Here is a 5148-nt window from a genome sequence, read left to right as displayed (position 1 = left end):
CTTTCTCTAACTCCTCCATTGGGGCCCCCATACTCAGTTCAATGGTTGAGTGTGAGCATTAGCCTCTGTATTTCTCAGGTTCTAGCAGAGGCTCTCAGAAGACAGATATATCCGGCTCCTGTCAGCATGCACTTCTTGGCATCTACAATAGTGTCAATGATTGTTGACTGTATATGGGAAGGATCCCCAGGTGGGGCAGTCTCTGCATGGCCTTTCCGTCAGTCTCTGTTCCATACTTTGCCTCTGTATTTACTCCCATGAGTGTTTTGTTTCCCCTTCTAAGAATTTTGAAGCACCCACATTTTGGTCTTCATTCTTCTTGAGCTTCATGTGGTCTGTAAATTGTATCTTGGGTATTCTGAACATCTGGGCTAATATCTACTTATCAGTGTGTGCATAGCATGTGTGTTCTTTTGTGATTGGGTTACCTCACTCAGGACAGCATTTTCTAGTTCCATCCATTTGCCTAAAAATTTCATGAATTCATTGTTTTTAATAGCTGAGCAAGTCTCTGAAAAAAGAAATTAAAGAAGATCTCAGAAGATGGAAAAATCTCCCATGTTCATAGATTGGCAGGATTAATATAGTAAAAAAATGACCATTTTGCTGAAAGCAATCTATATATTTAATGCAATCCCCATCAAAATTCCAACTCAATTCTTCACAGACTTATAAAGGGCAATTTGCAAATTCATCTGGAATAATAAAAAACTAGGATAGGGAAAACTATTCTCAACAATAAAGGAACCTCTGGTATATTCACCAGCCTTGAAGACAAGTTGTATTACAAAGCAATAGTGATAAAAACTATATGGTATTGGTACAGAAACAGGCACGAAGATCAAGGGGATAGAATTAAAGACCCAGAAATGAACCCAAACACCTGTGGTCACTTAAACTTTGACAAAGGAGCTAAAACCCATCCAATGGAAAAAGACAGTATTTTCAACAAATGATGCTGGTTCAAGCGATAATAGGCATGTAGAAAAAGGCAAATTGATCCGCGCTTATCTCCTTGTACAAAGCTCAAATCTAAGTGGATCAAGGACTTCCACATAAAACCAGGTACACTGAAACTAATAGAAAAGAAAGTGGGAACAAGTATTGAACACATGGGCACAGGGGAAATTTTCCTGAAGAGAATACCAATGGCTTATGCTCTAAGATCAAGAATTGACAAATGGAACCTCATAACATTGCAAAGCTTCTGTAAGGCAAAGGACACTGTCAACAGGAAAAAAATGGCAACCAACAGACTGGGAAAAGATCCTTACCAATCGATACATCGGATAGAAGGCTAATATCCAATATATACAAAGAACTCAAGAAGTTAGACTCCAGAGAATCAAATAACCCTATTTAAAAATGGGGTATAGAGCTTAACAAAAAATTCTCAACTGAGGAGTATCGAATGGATGAGAAACAAAGAAATATTCAACATCCTTAGTCATCAAGGAAATGCAAATCAAAACAACCCTGAGATTCCACCTCACACCATTCAGAATGGCTAAGATAAAAAACTCAGTTGACAACAAATCCTGGTGAGGATGTGGAGAAATAGGAACACTCCTCCATTTTTGGTAGAATTGCAATCTGGTACAACCACTCTGAGAATCAGTCTGGCAATTCCTCAGAAAAATTGGACATAGTATTACCTGAGGACCCAGCTATATCACTCCTGGGCATATACCCAAAAGATGCTACAGTCAAGCACTTGAGATGTTTTGTAGACCATTTAATATTACCCATATTACTGGAATTCTTTATAATTCTCAAGGGAAGGTATTGTGGAACTTTAAAATAATATCTTCTTTAAAAAACAAAAATGGGAGAATTATAAATGCATTCACCACAAATTATTTAAATCATGTTCTTTTGATTTTAAATTTTAAATTTTGGATGCCAAGGAACTCTCTGCTGAGTATCTATGGCAAACAGGCATACTTGTGTCTAGGTGAAATGGAAGGATCCACTTACTGGCATCTAGCATGATCCTAATCAGGCATGTAATATGGGGAAGAGGGCATGTTTGTGTTTTTCCCGCAGGATGCTGCAGAAATACGCTAGCTGCCAGAGTGATTGGTGTGATATGCTGATGCTGGGACAAAGGATGATGCTGACCTGTGAGCTTGCTGAGTGCCCTGACAATGGTGACAGGAAGGCTCTACCAGACATATGTTCCTGACCCACCTTTGCTTGCCTATATCCCAGATTGGACAAGTTGCCTTGCTTCAAGCTTTTAGACCTTGTGGGACAGAGAACATGGAGACTGTGGAGACTGACTTAGAAAAATTAATCAAAAGGAGAAGTTATAATGACTCTTCTCTTTCCTTTAATGTGGCCAGTTATTTTGACTCAATCATGGACTGGTCTAGAAATCAGTCCAATATCAGAGATACCAATGATGAAGATGGCTAAAATTCCTTAGCAGCCAGCTGAGTTAACTTGGAGTGTAGTTTCTACTCCTACTGGAGAGCAAGTGTATTCTATCAATTTTCCAAGCCACCCTCCTGGTGGCCAGACTTTGTGTCTGATCTTTGCTAATTAGCAGCCTAATTGAATACCTGGGACATTCCTGCAGACAACTTTAATCTTGTTACTTCTAACCTTTGACTTTGTATCTTAAACAGATTGGTTGCCTTTACACAGGATCACTTTCAGCAAGCTCAGATCTTCACCATGGCAGTTATTCATCCCTATAAAGAATTGCATTGAGTGCATATTCATATGTCGTGCTTGGCTTTGGTCTAAATGGGAAAAAGATGTGCTTACATAGGCTGGTGGTCAGGGCAAAGTTGTGTTTATAAAGGTTGGTGGTCAGAGACGAGCAACTGGCGTTCTTGAGCTCGTGTCGACCTAAGACAGAAACAAGCACCAAAAGGCCATGTTGTGTCTAAGCAAAGACTAAAATGCCGTGTTTGTCCAAACAAATACCAACAAGTTGTACTTGTTCTCCAAGATGGGTAAGAAGGAGCAATATAGACCCAGACCTAAGACAGAAACCACCAGATTTCGCTTAGCCACCATATTTCCTAGACAGGATCATGGGGTACATGTAAATCTTGTGTCCCTGCCCAGCTCATCTTTAAAAAAGGGGGAATTATGCCCTTCCCCCAGCCTTGAATAGGCTAAACAAACGTCCAGTGGTGGTTTTATAATCTGGCTGGAGTCACTGCCTGGCCTTGTCACCTTTGCATTTCCTATGGAGCATTGAGGAGCTAGCTAAACACCTGCTGAGCTTGTTTTGCAACATTTTCCAGCCAAAACAAAGCAACAAAATCCAGATGAAACAAAGGATGGGTCTTTGAGGTTTTCCCCTATATATACAGGCAGAGCTGAAAATTAAACTTTGAGAAATCTTTATCTTGGCTTCATTCTTCTCTTGCCTGCCTGTCTTATTTCATCCCCAGCCTCCTATTCAGGTGCACCCAGTTCTCCATGGCTGCTAGACAGCTACAGTTGTGTGTCTATTGAATTCTATATCTACATTACCTAGTACTCTATCTGGCAAGTATACACCCAATATACTTAATAAATATTTTAAAGGATCTTTTCTATGTGTTTATATTTGGGAAAGTTCATTGTCCATTTATACTTGATATTTTCATTTGATATCCTTCCTCCACTACAGTTCATTTTGTAAATTTTGGTCACTTTTTCAAAGTCTTTAATTTATATTGAGGTTTAGATTTTGTTATCTCTCTTCTTGTATATTTCATTAACTTTATGTTAACTTGAAGGCAGAACCAAAGAACAATGTCACTACGGTTATATGGGAGGAACATGTGGAAAAGGCTTTGGCACAGCTAGCAGCCAAAGGCAGCCTCAGTACAGCTCTCACAATACCTCCATAGAGCCCCAAGATGAAAACAAGATTACATGTAATGATAATACCAATCACTGTAATATAAACTTGAGCATGCCAGCTAGTGTCCACACATGCCAACTGCATTACAGGTTCCAGGTCACAAAAGTAATGGGCTACCTCTTTCAAACAATAGGGTAAAGAGGCAGTGAGACCTGCAGGCACCAGGGCAGCTGAAAAGCCAGCCACTCATGTAACAGCAACTAACTGTTTCTGTACCTGTTTGCTCATGAGTGCATGGTAGTGCAGTAGGCGACAGATAGCAAGGTAGCGATCCAGAGCCATGACACCTAACAGGTAGCACTCTGTCATGCCCAAGGAATGGAAGACATACAGCTGGATGAAGCATGCAGCTGAGGGAATGGGTGAATGCCTATGGAGCAGGGTATGCAGCAAGGTGGCCACTGAGGTGCTGACATATCAGATTTCCAGGAAGGAGAGGACACTGATAAAGAAGAACATGGGAGTGGACAACCCTGAATACGCCTGAACCAAGACAATGATGAACAGGTTCCCCGCCAGTGTGAGGAGATAGATGTACAAGGTCCTAAGATGTTGCAGGGTACCAGATGTAATGAAACCAAGAAGTGTGGAAGTCTGGGTCCAGGTGTAGTTGACATGATCCATGATTCCTGAGAATGAGAGAAGAAGGCAGTAAATAAGCAGCTTTGGAAATTCACCTTTTGAAATATTTTTCCAGAGCTCATGGAATAGAACACAAAACCCAAGAAATGATGTCCGGCTTATCCAATCCATTTCATCTAGTTTATGAAAGAGGAATTGAGTACTAGAAATCAGAAGTGATTTGTGCAATATCTGTTGGTAAGAGTGTCCAAATAGAGTTCTAGTTCCTTAATTTACAAAACAACATTTGGAGATATCGAAGCAGAGTCCCGGGCCTAGGATTTTTTCCTTTCTGCTTTGCTAAATCAAACAAACTAACAAAATAAAAATAGTTTAATTCTCATTCTTCTCCTCCTATCCTTCTTAGTTAAATGCCCCCATGATACTTTAAAATAATTACACTTATTATATGCTAGATTCAACAGCCAGGATATGATAGAAAAAGGATACTTATTTTCATCAATAGATGAGTTTCATTGGGAAAGTCTGCTGGAACTCATCAAGATTCTCATCAAAGGTTGAGAAAGAAAAATATGGGTAAGAAACAAGACTGTCTTAGGAGCATATCTCAAAGCTGGATACTTTGGGACAATATGAATCATTCATTGGCTAAGAGGATGTGATTTCTGGAAGTATCCTAATGGGAGACACACTTCAGA

At 39.8% G+C, this 5148-nt stretch overlaps 1 pseudogene; it reads right to left on the bottom strand.

Moving 5' to 3' along the window:
• Positions 1-3724: 3724 nt before the first annotated feature.
• On the bottom strand, positions 3725-4492 carry LOC116096927 (annotated as a pseudogene).
• Positions 4493-5148: the final 656 nt, after the last annotated feature.

The sequence above is a fragment of the Mastomys coucha genome, unplaced genomic scaffold (genome assembly GCF_008632895.1).
Source record: "Mastomys coucha isolate ucsf_1 unplaced genomic scaffold, UCSF_Mcou_1 pScaffold1, whole genome shotgun sequence".
NCBI classification, from domain to species: Eukaryota; Metazoa; Chordata; class Mammalia; order Rodentia; family Muridae; genus Mastomys; species Mastomys coucha.
Note: the sequence above shows the minus strand (reverse complement) of the source record. Positions and strands in the feature narration are given on the sequence as shown.